This window comes from Plectrocnemia conspersa, unplaced genomic scaffold, assembly GCF_051122295.1.
Source record: "Plectrocnemia conspersa isolate PC_06_02 unplaced genomic scaffold, ASM5112229v1 ptg000014l, whole genome shotgun sequence".
Taxonomy (NCBI): Eukaryota; Metazoa; Arthropoda; class Insecta; order Trichoptera; family Polycentropodidae; genus Plectrocnemia; species Plectrocnemia conspersa.
The window spans coordinates 31,443,717-31,459,666 of NW_028277178.1; the positions used below are offsets into that span (position 1 = coordinate 31,443,717).

Here is a 15,950-nt window from a genome sequence, read left to right on the forward strand (position 1 = left end):
CCAAGGCTGTATTTGAATACAAAAAATATTAAACAGCGCGGTTTTGTTGCTAATTCGTTTCTATTTAAATTCTACCCTCCTTTGTATTTTTTGGAAGCATCTTTGCCATATAATCATTAGTCATGTTGGTAGAAACAGTTAGCAAAATACACAATGACTTGCAGTTAAGAATATCGGCGTTTCGAATTCGGCAGAGGTATGAGATTTTTTTACTCTTTGTAAAACTAGAGTAAACTATGGGTCGTGAATCTCCACGGGTGGTAGAAGAATGCGCTTTTTATAAAATTTATGGTCCAAAAATTTCCAAGTGCCATCAAAGATGCAATCAAGTATAAACTTTCAAATAAAATTATTTAATATATTTATTTCTCAGATATAAACAGACTTAATAAATATTTAATAAACCTTGGGCTTATTATTTAAAAAAAGTGCAAGCTGATTGTGTGAGTTTAAGAAGCTCATTTATAGAGATTTTTTTATAGCTAATCAAATGAGATTTAGAAAATCGAAAAATCCTAATCTGGGATTATTGATTGATATAAGTGATACTGGTTAAAGAGATTTTTTTTTATATTTCTTTTAAAATACACTGAGGTCATAAAAATAGTTTAAGCAACGGTTAATTATTAATTAATTATTAGATATATTGCTTTTTATGAATTTTCTACTTTTTACCGCTAAGATTTTATTTTTAGCATAATAATAATCTCTGGGGGGCTCTGTAATATATTATTTTAATATAATAAAATTAAGCATATCGATGGCTTAAATTGTATAATTCCTAACCTTACTTTTGTATAAAATGACGACACAATGGAATACCTCTAATCAAAAATAACGAAACCTTTAATCGAAATACACATGAATAAAAGTTGCTCTCTCCAAAATCTCCAATTAAACATTAAAATTTAATATCAAGAAAATTGAGATATTGTGTAATTTACTTATTTTTATGTTGACTATTTATTTTTTGTTTTAAATATGGAGCTCGCCATTTTACATAGCTATCGATACGTTACAAAAAAAATATACACAAAAAAAAAGTTATTTCTTTTTTACGAATTTATAATTGTACTGGGATTTTTAATAACTAGCATACATGCTTATTTAAAAACTACTTAATCATTGCAACTAAATTAGTTATAAAAAAAATGTTAAAAGGGTCTTACTATTATATTATTTATTCATACAAAAAATCAAAGTGATTGTCGGTTTTCTTTAGCAAACATAAAGCAGTTATGTTTCTGCACTTTAAATACCAATTATTAAAGAAATGTGCATTTGAAAACAAAGAGCCGTTATTAAACAAAAAAAATATCAACCCAGAATACCGTCAACGAGCAGGTCGCACAATTTTTTCATATTAGAAAATATTAAACCGTAATCATTGTTAAATAATTAACACACGTTACAAAAAATCAAGGATCATGAGAAAAGATTTCCTTTATGATATATAAGTCACGACACTTTTATTATATTAAACTTTCATTTGAGACTGGACCAAATAAATTTCAATAAAAAGATTCGAACTTTAAACTTAAATTAATTTAAAATAGCTTCCAATTAATTTAAAATAATTGTATAATTTTTACTTTGACAGTCCGATTTGGTAAAGCCAAGCAGTTACCCTAAATATCTAAGAGTTGAACCAAGTAGTGCGTATATTTTTTGAAAGCACAATGGAAAATAACTTATTCTTAATATAAATCTCGCCTTAATCTTGGATTTTTGTCAAACGTTCATAATTGGCTAAAAGTTCCGAAGTAAAATTAATATTATAACTTATGTATTTTAAAATAGTGGTAAAAAAATCGTTACCTTAATATAAAAGTGAAGAGGTAAAAACCGTTATTTAATAGAAATTATATTCGAAATTTTTTTTACCATTTTGAATCATTAATTACAACAAAAAAATTAAATAACAAAATATGTTTATGTCATTTATGTAAGATTTACCGATTAAATCCCATAAAACTTTTCCTAGAAAAACAAATTCAATTATCTCATATAAATTTCTTACTGATTAAAATAGTATTTAAAAGGTCCTAGGGAAAAAAAGGAAAAATAATCCTAAAAAAATCCTCTTACTAAAAAAAATGTAAAACTTTTGAGATACAATTATTACAGAACAGAAAAAAAATATAATAAAATCTCAATAATGGCAATTTTGAGATTTTTAGTAGTCCTATCTAACATTATTCAATCGTTAATGGTTTGACAAATTCACTCTGTAACACTATCTAATGGTTAATGGTATGCAAAATTCACTTACAAAAAAATCAGAGATTATTTTAAAAAGTCAAAATTGAAAGAAGTAGAAAAAATATGTATGTATCTATAAAAATATTTTTTCGAAATGGACCTTCGCATTTGCCTTAATCAATATAAATTTATTTTTGCGAAATAAAATAAAAATTCATACCTATATTAAGACTAAATAAAACATGTATTTATTTTAAATTTTACAGGAAATCCAACACATACAAAAGACTCTAATTCGCGTCCGCGGTCTTTAACGCTCGGCCCGCTCAGGACGCCAATTAACGCGACCGTTCGATAAAGTTCATATCGAATAAAAATTAAAAAAACAATTATTTTTACATGTTTTAGTCATATGTGTAAAATTCAACGAAAGACACGATAATTGCAGTATTTTTAATTATATTTACATGAAAAATATTGCTATTTCTAAAAATATTGTAATTTCAAAATAGCAGCTATTTAAATAATTAATAACACGTTACGCCATTAGGAAAAATAAAGGAAATGAAAATCGTTTAAAAATGGAAAAATTAAAATTTACATTTCAAAATTTTTTTTTTTTTGCACTTAAATGGGTTTAAAAACCTTTTTTGTAAAACTATAACTGTCACACCCACGTGAAACTTTTTGAAAATATAGATCTTGTAACTATCTCGGATACGTTTGTTTTTCAGTCTAATACGAAATCGTGTTTCAGAATGACGGTTATCAAAAAAAATCGTAACTCTGATAAAAAAATCTTCTATAATATAAACTAAGATAAATTAATAATTTTAATGAAATTTAACCATTTTTTTGTAAGCATCGATATAAAACTAATTCTAAATATAGATATTGCAATAAGTAACACCTAACAAATATTATTTTAGTGTGTAAGGCTCTTCTTAAAAAATACTGGAGATGTACGAAAATATAGTACAAATAAAAAATATATAATTTTTTTATGTGATTTATGTAAGACAACAAAACATAAGAAAACTGCCGTAGTTTTAATCTTATCATAAAAATAGATGTTGTAAATATTTTAGCTCAGTTTGTTAGTCAGGCTGATTAGCTGTATTCAAATATTTTTTTTAGCTAAACTAAAAATATATATGAGGTTAAATACACTTCGGAATAGAAATGGTAACAACATATTTTAGTTCCCGGTATAAAAAAAATATGTGACTTCAACGTTTTATAATAGATAATAAAATTAAATAAATTTAAAGTTTATGTACAAAAATATATTTTTTTAATTGTAATAAACAACTAAAAATATAATTATACCATAGAGTGCAAAAGTAAGTTAAAAATGTACATAAAATCAAACACACCATAATTTACCATAATTAAACATAAAAATCAGCAAAAAATGAATGAACAATATCTAATATACATAGATATATAAATCGTGATATATTATCTTAATGTCAGATTATGGTAGCAAAGTATATATTTTAGAAGTGTTTCTATAAAAAATGTTTAGAGCAACTGCCGCTGCTCGACTTTACAATCCATTAGTAAAACAGTTCGAGGCTTCTTTCATGAATGCGTCTACCGAACCGATTTATTCCTGTCAACTGTGCGCAAACAATTCAACACCGGTATGAGTGTATATTTTCAAACATGCACTACTTCCATTTATCTCGCTCCTAATGTCTTTTCACTTTCAATTGTGCTCGTATTTTTTAAAGCGCTACGCTTCTATGTGCTCTCCATATACACATATATGTCTCACAATAAAGCCACGGTCATTATTTTTTCTTTTGATGTGTATTTGGCTGCCGAAGCGCGCAGAAGTTTATTGAGTGCCTAGCATTTTCTAAACAATTATTTATCTATTATTATCACATAGTCGACCTTTTGAGGATTCGGCTATGAATAGGCACTACCTTTTGTGACTGATCCTCTGCAATTTGTCATATTTCACGAAGAAGAAAAAATGTATTATATGTATCGATTCGGAAAGGTGAATGTTTTCGGATCACGTCTGAGTTGCGCAATATTTTTTTTATATTAAGTGATAAAGAGTTTGACTGGATAATGAGCGCGCGTCACTCAAAAGCTTTTGCGGAAAGTAAGGCTTGGGATAAAAAGGATCATAGCCTGTCAAAAGCCGTCACTGGCCGCTTCGGTAGCCTGACAGGAAAGCCTTCGGGCATTTTTCGATATTTTTCGACAAGAAATTATACAACGCCGACAAAATTGTAAGGCACGTACATTGACAAATCGACGTGGCAGATTCAGATCTTGGTCAACTTGTTTTTTAGCATAAAACTGAATTTTATTATCATATAGAAAAATATGAGACAGTCTTGTGAAATAATGTGTTTAAGCTCGCAGTAACGCGCCGCGGTTGTGAATTTATGACCTAATGTGACGAATTTACAAAGAGGGTTCCACTTGAGACACTTTATAATGAACTAACATTACAGGGTGATGAACTATATATATTTTTTGTAAAGCGCATGAATGTTAGTCACGGGAAGCGTTTTTTTTATTTATATAAAAATATTTTATTATTCAATAATCTAAACTTCCTCTTTGCCTGAAGTTGAGAATAGGGGTCAAACGGTTTAACGAAATAACCTCTTTAACCCTGGCAAATGTAGCAGAGCAACCTTTACAATCGTGACATCATAATGAGAATGTTTTGATATATAGCGCACACTCCAATGTAAAGCACAATGTGTGCACTTATATTATACATCAAAGGGGGGACTTCATACTTTTTGACCGAAACACAATGGTACAATTAAAAGGTCGCTTTTTGTCGTAAAGGTATGCACGCCGATGATTTACAGTTAAGTTTTGCATGTCATACAGAACACACCGCAATCAAATATGTTTACACAAGGTTATTGTTCGAAACGAATACAAAGTTAACTTAATTTTGTTTTACGTTTTCATACAAACATCTATAATATTCTAAATTACATTTAATATTATTGAGTATCGTTTTAATTAATAATATAAACTCAATTGTAATGCGATGCGTCAATTACTGTGTACATACTGCGACCTTTAAATATTTACATAATGCGCTCGTGTGCTTTCGTCTCCTCATTAAAAATAAATCAGTCATATTAATTAAGAAAATGCTAAACACTGAGATTTTTCGATAGAAAAAATCGACGTGTCGAAACTGTGCTCGAACGTTCTCACATTACTCACGGTCGGAAAATCTTGTACAATCGCAAAGGAAAGACGTTTATTGTTGTTGTACAAACGATTTTCTAGATCAGATTTCCTAGTTGAGCTCGTAGATCCTTCGGGCCGTCGGTTTAGCCGTAATCTCGCCATTCAACTAACCGAGTATTTGTCATAACTCGCGCTTAATCAAGATCGTATAAATAATGCGGATCGTTGATCCAAGGAGACCGAGGTGTAATCACTGTCACATCAACACGAACTGCATCGAACACGATTCGCTAAAAGAGCACTACCATTTAACGGTGATGCCGTCGTTTAATTCAATTACGATACATGTATAGAGCTTAAATAGGCAATTGTTAAAATCACACTAGAAGTAAATAATTTAAGAAACTGATACAGTTTAGTAAATCTTAACGTTCTACCAAACATATATATTTGATACTATCAATTATTAAAAATATATATCCACATATAAAGACATAAATTTAATCGCGATTAAAATAATAAATATTTTATTACTGGTTTTAAACTTAGCTAACTACTTTGTGATGAGCTGACTTATTTGGCCATTAGCTAGGCGGCGCGGTGGCGAAAATAACATAATTCTTTGGTTGACTACGGCGGGAAACAATGACCGGCGGCGCCTCGTGCGCTAATTTTATTTAATAGCAAAATAAGTAATATAACTATCCTTAATAAGGTATACAAAAAACAGTTGTATATAAAATATTGCAACTGCTTAATTTATTTTTTAGATTTCTATAAATTTTTATTAATATTAAAAAAATATATTGCTCTTTTTAACGTTACATATAAATTTTTTTAACTTCATTTAGTGCTTGGAAAAATACAGAAAGAACAGTTAAATGCATATTTGTATTACTATATTTCTTAATAATATTACACTAGATTTATATTATTATTTAGAAATGAATTAAATGAATTTTATACGTTAATTTAAGTATTTATATATAGAGTCTAAAACTTTTTTTTCTATTAAGAACCTGTAACTCAGATGCTGTAAAAATGATGACTCAAAAACAATTATTAAAAAATAATAATTAACTATATTCAACCATAACCAAATTTACTAATATTTTATTACGGCAATATATCGTAATGATACAATTTAAAAATATATAACCTTTTTGGTGAAATATTGAAAAATCAATTAGTTAATTCATATGAATTTATCTATTTCATTCTGTATTTACTATACAGTTTTTTTTAAATATGCATTGTGTTTTAAAGATCGAAAATTATGAGCCAATTTATATTTTAAAACACTTTTCTACATTTATTAAAAATAAAATAATACGCATTTTTTTAAGTAATTTTTGGATTTCTTAAAGTAAAATAGCATTAATTTACAAAAATCCACTACTTTTACTTTAAATATTATTTAAGGATCATTTACATGCACTTGTATTACTAATTAATAAATAATATAATTGTGTATTCTAAATATATTTAAGCTCTCGATATTACATATTTGTTTGCAAATAAATTTGCAATAAATTAAAATTTATTGTAAGAAGTTTTATTTTTAATTTAATATCTTAAGAAATAATAACGAAAATTAAAATTTGCTAATTTATAATACTTAGAATTTTTTAAGTAAAAAAATTCTTTAAAAATATTTTAATTTTAGGTTTTGCAATTTTGTATGAAAATATTGTAATTAATTTCACACTTTAAAATAATTAATAAAAAAATCATATATGATATTTTTTTTAGCGTAACTAGTACACGTCTTTTTGTCAGCAGGTATAATTAAAATGTACCTATATGGATTTCTATCTAATATTTTAATTCTATTTTTAGATTATATATAGTAAAGGGTGTTCTAAAATTAAAGCAAGATTTGAATTTGTCGTCATTTGAGCAGTAAATGTTGGCAACCCTGAAAATAAAATTGGCAGATGAGAGTTTAGGGTTAGTAAAAATAGAGCGTTACACGATACAACAACGTGTTTACAGTATTGAACAATATCTGAAAAATAATGAAAGTTTGGCGGCCGCAATTCGAATATTTAATACAAAGTATGGAATAGTGTTTTAAGTTCGTCAACTGCGAAGAGATTAATTGAAAAATTCAGAGAGACTGGATCAGTTGGAGACGCTAAGCACACTGGTCGTCCAGAAACAACCGTTCAAATGTCAATATCGAAGCAGTGCGTGAGAGTGTTGGTGAAAATCCCGGAACTTGGACAAGAATTGCAAATTTCAAGAAGCTCTTTACAGCTTATAATCACAAGAGATCTGTGTCTCCGTGCTTACAAAATTCAATTAACACAAGCCTAATGACCATGCATAGCGAAAAGAGTTCGTTGAATGGATTATTGAATATCAACAAGTAAATGCTGATTTTTCGAGCAAAATCATCCTAAGCGAAGAAGCACATTTTGAAGGCTTCGTTAATCGCCAAAATTGCCGTGTTTAGGATTCGGAGAACCCACATTTATTTGTTGAAAGAGTAATGCATCCACAACGTGTCACTGTTTGGTGCGGATTTTGGGCTGGAGGCATCATTGGACCATACTTTTTTTTAAATGAGGCTGGTTATGACCATTATATATTATTTGTATTACCTAATGTACGATTTTAAGTTAGAGTTGAGCTGTATTAAATATATTTATTCTAAACTAAAGTCGTGCTAATGCATCACTGTATTAGACTTTGAATTTTTTCATTTATATGATAATATATTAAATTTCCTTAACTTTCGATACATATTATTTTTCGGACGGAAGTTATAAGTGAAACCGATGAATCGAGGTTGTGATTATCACAGTACTAAGAAGAATAAGATTCTACATATATCCACACGATTGTAACAAAATCAGGTTTGTGGTGTTGTGAATCGCTATACTTATTAAATAGGTTTCTCGTGTCACGCACGTCTCGCTCCAAGTTCAAGCGACGAGAGACAAAATGTGAAAAGTCAGGGCGGTTGGTTATTTTGTTCAATTAAAATTTTCCATTAGAGATGTGACGCGTATGTCACTTAATTTCTAAGCTGTCCACTTTCCACCAGGCGATCGGCTAATAATGATCCCCATACAAGGACGCCGCGTGATAGCCGCCAAACTCGATTCGCTTGACCTGAAAAGCCTCGCTCATCTGCCCGACACTGATTAACTACGGACCGATCTGAAATTCAATTACAATTCAATATGGCCGATTTACATTAAATTCTTGTAAATTTTGCGGCCTCGACAAACGCACTTTTTTCATCTCCGACAGTTAAAATTGTCGTCGTTAAAATCAATTGTCGAAAAGTTGTCCGTAACGGCACACTATATAGATTGATTAATCGTTTTTTTATTCATGCTTATAAATGTTGCTAATTTTGGATACATATTTAATCAAAAGTCTTCAACGTAATATTAAATAAAAATTCAAATTATTGAAAAATGTAATAATAAAAACACATTTCATTAAACGTTTCAACATAATAATTTAGCCACCGACTATGTTTTTTTTTTCTCTCTTAATAAATATGATTTATTTTTTTCAAACAACGGGGAACATTTCAAATGCAAATCGTATGCATAAAAGCCTCGAAACTGCGGGAGTTAAGTTATAACCGTGTTTCTAAAGAATCTCCGTTGACATTAGTCTCTTTGAAGTTTAACGCCTGACAAAAAATATACGCTTATTTTCAAGTCAATTTTTATGTAAGTTAAATAGGTAAGAAAAATAATTTTATAAAGTAGTGTTTGTTAAATATTTATCTGCTCTAATAATGTGCTATTTCTAAATATATAAGACACTTTCATTTATCTATTATGCTAACGACAGGAATATCCTGCAATAACGCAAATTTCACAATGCACTTTGAGAAACATTATTCAGAAGTATAATTTATGATCGTTAGCTGCAATTAGAAAGAGAATTGTATAATAAAATGTCACTTAACTATGACATTTATGATTTGATTTAGCAATAACTGCGAGCTTAATTTAGCAATAACACTCCTAATGAATTAATATTAACAAATATTAGCACATTGTAAAAATTGTCAAAGCACATGTTCGTGGGTTGTAAGAGACGATTCAGTTCAAATGAACATCTGCGAGATGTAACACTAAGATTGTGTAAAGTATAAGCGATTTTGATTGCATTATGTTGCGGTTTTCGGGGTTGCGCGTAATTGAATGTTGTTATTGTTGTTGTCGTTGGGGTTTCGACGGTTGTTTTATCTGATTGCATCTGGATGGACCAATTGTTTGATCCCTGCTACCGTTCTTCGATGCGGGACACAACAATGCAACTGTTGATATAATTGCATTCAGAAAAACTGAGATCTTAATCGAACCCCCCCAGCTTTAAACAGAATCATAAATATGATACTGACAATGCGATGTATAGCATCGTTTATGGTAATTTTTCAACGGACAAAGTTGAGACATTTAATTGACGCATCCAAAATTTGCGATTTAAAATACAAATTATGTATAATTTGTAAATAATAAAAAATTGGAAATTTAGATAACGTAAAGACATAAAGATATTGTGAATTTTTCCTGTTTATGATTATATGATGTTTATTGAAATGATTTCTGTAATTTGATTATATTTGATAATATATTGCGTTTGTTTGAAATCCGTTTAATTAGACCTATTTGGTTGACTCGATGCTGTCGAACTGGTCATCTCGTGATGCGGTCGGTGTCTATTTTACGTTGCGACAAGTCAGCAAATCAATACGTGATACTTAAAACGGTAATAGATGGTCAGGGGCTCCGTAGAGGGGGCCCCCCGACACCGAAGACTCCGCCCCTCAGTTAGAACTAGAAACTATCCGGCGAATCGTGGCGCAGACAATGATGCTGCTCAGTATTTATTCACTCGGACTTATTAAATCACTCTCGGTGGACCAAAACCGGTGAGATGCTTACACAGATGAGCACTTAGAGGAGGGCCAATCGCTAATATTTTAATCGTATATATTCATCTCGCACCGAACGAATGCTACATTCATAATAACTGCAATTTGAACTTTTAGAAAGGATCTCGATTTGTTTTACACAAGTAAAGATGGTTTTACAACGGCCTTCATATACGGATTTAGTATTGATCCATTCCCACGTCATTGAAAGTAGTTGAGTTTTTAACACATTCGCCTCTATGTCAAATATTTTATTGCATACATTTACTAATACAAAAAGTTATGCAAATGCTACTTTTCGTCTTTAAATAATAACGTTTATTGACCATAATAAATTTATATTCATTAAATATAAAATAAGTCATTTAAATATATGAAATCATACCATTAAAATTAAAATTTAATTTAATACCAAATATTAAATTTATTTAAAGCTGAATTTTCGGCTTTATAAATTTGAAGTAATATGTATAGATTTATCTAACAATATATTTTTGTTATTAAAAGGTATATAATCTATTTATAGCTTTTTTGTTAAAGAAATTTTTATCAATTTGTATGTTACTTGTGATTCATAGTTGTTTTTTAAGAATACACGATTTCCCCACAAATAATATTTTATCAAGTTCCTGCTAATCAAAACTGGCTAAAAATAAAGGCTTTAAAAATAATTAATTAAATCTAATAAATCTACGTGACAAAAATTGACTTTAAAAAATACATGAGCTAAAATAATCAATTAATGTCAACACAATAAAAATTATGTAAAAGCATAGTTTAATTTAAAAATCAATATTGCAATGTATTGCAAAAAAATAATTTGAAATAAAATACAAAAATACTACAAATTATATTAAATTATAATTATACATAAAAATATAACTAAAATTATATTAGTAAATTAAAATGATTTTATTAGAAATATTTGAAAAAAAATCGTTTTATTTTTTTTTAGTAGTTGCTAATTTAATAAAAATCAATTATTTATTCATAAAAAATATATAAAGATGCAGCTATAAACATCTTATATATTATTATTGTAAAAAATATATTGTTGCCTAATCATTTAGGAACATTCGCAACAGCAGGTAATACAAATACCATAGAATATTAAGAAATTATTTTTTTGAAATAAGAAAACTAATTATATTAGCATGAAAGATAAATAATATAATCAGTGACTAATACCCGAATGACCTGGGTTTAAATCCCATGTGAACTTATGTGTTTTTAATTTCTCACGAATCTGGAAGATTGAAATTAGTGCTTATTATTTACTCACAATTTAGATTGATTATCATAGGTTAGATTTAGGATCATCCTAGCTTTTCATAAGCTATATTAATTGGTTGCAATGTTTGCATACCAAAAACTTATCAGTACGATAGACTAGTGGCTTAATTCGTTGACTATTGACCTAAGAGACCTGGGTTTAATAACATATGGACTTTGGTGCTTTTAATTTAAATTGTATTTGAGAGATCAGAATTAGTGATTATTATATAATTATAATCTTGATCTATCATCATAGATAAAATTTACCTAAATTTTTCTAAATGCACTGATGAATATCGTGGTGTTTAATTAAAATAGAGCAAGGTCGTAAATATTGGATTTGAAAAAATCTTTAATAAGAAACCATTTTTGCTAATAAGAAAAATATGTAAAAAAAACACCTTTAACATCTTTTATATGTAATCCATACATGTTGACAAAATTTCTTTAAAAAATCAAATAAAATTAGATAACTTTAAGCAAGAAAAATCTAATTTAAAATAGATTTTATGTAAAAGTTTTAAAAACAATTGTATATTGAAATTATTTTAAATATATTTTATTTTTGTAGCATTTTTATTGTATTTTATGTAATAAATAATATATTTAAAAAATAAACTTCGGTCATGCAAATTAAATTAAAAATAAAATAGAAAGTATCATCTTTGTGACAAGAAACCTATATGTACTACTAATATAAGAATAGGAAATCAAGTATATTTTAATATTTGCACAATATATAACTGTTGCTATAACATTTTTTATTAGAAAATGATATTAATTTAAAAAATCATAACTATCATGTACTGCTTTAAATTTATTTTGAGAAAGCTTTAAAAATACGCCTAAAACCAAGCTTTTGATAAATAAAAAAGTGTAATATCACATCAATTTAATATATTTTTTAAGCAAAAATATTAATCAAGGAAACGAAATTTATTTGAAATTATTTAAAATATCTAAATTTCTTAGAAAAAAATATTAAAGGTTAGATTTTAATTACTTTTTATAAATAAATAATAAACATAACCTACAAGTTATACTTTGATACAGCGAAAATTGCCCATATATATTAAATAATTAAAGTCGTACTAACAAATTCAGCTCAAAATCAACTTGTATTTTCACGTTTAATTCGAGTTATATTATCTTTGGGGCAAGTTAAAGTTCATCAAATCATTTGAAAACATACAGTGAAAACCTATATTTACTATTAATGCTTATCTTTTGAATTTGATTGATGTGTAACAGTTACTGAAAATGATAATAATGCTCAAAAATCATCGCCATCTTGTAAATGCTTTAAATGCATCTTAACAAAAACTACAGGAAATTGGCCTAAAACTAGGCTTTAAATAAATTTAATATGTGCTACATAATATATTTTATTAAAATAAATATTAAAATGCACTAAAAAGATATTCTTATAAAACAAGAAATAATCATCTTAAGAATAAGATTATATTATAGTTTTTCTAAATATAATTGAACTTAATGACAAAAAATAATTCACCATTATATGTTTATTATATTTTATATCTTTTTTATGAAATATACTTTATTAAAAAAAAATTGCAAAGGTATATGTTATAATAAAATAGACGATATCCAAAAAGAATAATACAGCTAAATATCAGCATAGAATGTTCCATTAAAATCCTGTATTTGTTTTAAATGTATTTAAAGAAAGTTTCACAAAAAAAATCATATAAAACTATGCTTTAAATATATTTAAATGTACTGTAATTCATAGTTCATTATAATACAACATAAAAATGTAAATAAAAATAATTTTTAAAGCAATGATTATAAAATATAAAATGAAGCAAATTTTAAGAACAATATTTTGAAATAATTATAGATATGTATATCTAATATTTTAGTAATTCTCACTTCTGTATTTTACAAACTGAATTAAATTTGTGAAAAATAAACTTTGGTAAAGCAAAATAATAAAAATATAAAATAAATGATTAGAATACAGTTAAAAATTAGCTTGAAATCGCATATTTACTTATAGTTGTATTATTGTTGTGGCAAATATCTATATATATATTAAATTATTTATCAACATATATAATGAAGTCATTTGTACTACTGCTAAATATGTGACGGATAATAAAATAGATTCATCGCCATCCTGTATATGTTTTAAATGCATTTCGACGAAGGCCTCCACAAGGAACACGCCCTGTCAATCAAAAAGGATTGCACGTTCATCATTCACACCGTGGCGGCTGTCAAAATTTTTTAACAAAATCTTCATGATCCAATGGATGTTTTGGTACACAAACGCGCGACCACTCGAAAGAAAGAAGACTATTATATTATTCATGAGTGCGCTGCGAGAGGGCACAGAGTTCGTACCCCACAGTTATAACTCTATCGAGATTTATGAATAAATTTGATGGCGGTGAACGGTGGGAGGTTGATTCAAATTAGCAGGGATGTAGTCACAAATATATTAGATACACGCACACAACAACAAACCACGTGACAGCCATATGTATTTTATACATATACATACCGTTATATTACCGTTTTCAATACGTGAAATACAATTCACACGCACTATGACCAATTATTTTTTTAGGACATAGTTTCACTTTATGGTTGTTTTATGATTTATGAAACGTTTATGGTAATTGTTTAACAAACGCACCCGAGGGTATATAGATATTATATTATACAACACGCTTACTAACGTCTTCATAATGTTTAATATAAAATAAAATCATATATAAAACGCTTACCTTGACATTAGAAGGTCGTCTGGCAGTGGTGAAGATCTATGTGCACATACTGTTACAGCTCCATTTTCGGCGAATCGTATTATATTATATAAGGCACTGTTTTTGACTAGTCCCAAAAAATCACGTCCCAGTTCAGATCGATACTAATTTATGAGAATTATACGTCGGTCGTAAATGTCACTGACGATGTGGTCCACATATGTAACACACTCGATGTTTTTTTATCACTTTGAATTGTTTCAATTCGTTCGGTGGAGTAAAAATGTTTATGGTTGAACTTTATGCGTTGTATCGATCGTAAAATTCTGAACTGGACTCGGGAGTATAGTCTCACGGACTTTTTATCACAGCGACGATAATTTATTCTAGTTATTTTTTTTATTATTGTAAATCAGTCTTAATACAAAATATTTTGATTTATATAGTCGAAGAGTTCTTAGGCACTAATGAATGTCAAAGGCGCGTGGCACGTATTATTATTATTTTTTTGTTGTAGATTGTAAGGGTTGTTGTGCGTTTCCGACGCCGGCGCCGGCGTCGTCAGTTTGTGCACGTAGCTCGGCACGTTGTGTATCGCGAAAGGTCGCGTCGCGACTGAACCTCACAGGTGCAGGTGAGCTCGAACTCAACTGCCAGTTAAGCGCCGACCGCTGAGCCATCCGGTATTGTTCGTAGAGGCTTCTGAGTTTACTTCCGCCTCTATCGTATGATTATATGAGAAAAAAAAAATATTTTGAAAAAATCGATAATGAAGTAAACAACGAATCTATTATTATTTTCTGTAACTATGATACAAAGTACCTACATTATATTTAATCAATAATTTTGTACTTGAATTTTATATATTTTGTTCCTTCTGTAGTAATAATATACAAATATAATTATTTAATTTCATTATTTTTGCTACCATATATAATATGTATAGGTTCTTTATTATTTTTATCCGTACATTGATTATGTTATACGTAATAAGTTACATAATTTAAAAAAAATAATACAATCATAAGTATACAAAATGAAAAATAATATATTCATTTAAAAAATGATTGACCAATTATAATTTATTGTATTGGGTGTAAAATATTTTCAGTTGGCAATCTCAGTTAGTAATCTGATACTTTTGATGTAAATATTCATTATCATTAGCTCTATTTTTCATCACTATGCCATTTAATTTATATATTATATAAACACGACTCTTAGATTTTGCTTGCATGTGATATATTAGCATAAATATTCCTTAACCTGATTTTTATGTAAAATTATGCACTTGGTTATTCGACTATAACCATAAAAATATTAGCTTTAAATCAAAACCAATGGCAATTTATTACAGAAAAATAATACATAACATATTTTGCCCACAAATATTCCATTCCTTGATTTAGATGTAAATTTTATATTAGCATTAGTTTGTTTGAAAAAATATCAATCAAATTAAGCGAATAAAAATATTGAACAAATATTCCATTACCTGATTTATATATTGATGTTGTCTTCGTAATCGTTTTAAATTAGCAATGATTTATTTAAGCACAAATTATTTTATATAATCAAAAATATGTAGTATTGCAAACTCTATATACTATAAAAAAAATATTAGCTGTAGCACAAAACTAAAAAGCCAA

General features: G+C 27.9%; 1 protein-coding gene across 1 annotated transcript in view; it reads right to left on the reverse strand.

The window, feature by feature from the left end:
• The window catches only part of LOC148226787 (uncharacterized), a 125,202-nt gene extending 110,284 nt beyond the window's left edge, over window positions 1–14,918 (reverse strand). Inside the window, exon 1 of the mRNA XM_088203445.1 lies at window positions 14,323–14,918. The gene's annotated coding sequence lies outside the window, so the exon portion shown is untranslated. The remainder of the gene's footprint in view (window positions 1–14,322) is intronic.
• Between the last annotated feature and the right edge of the window lie 1,032 nt (window positions 14,919–15,950).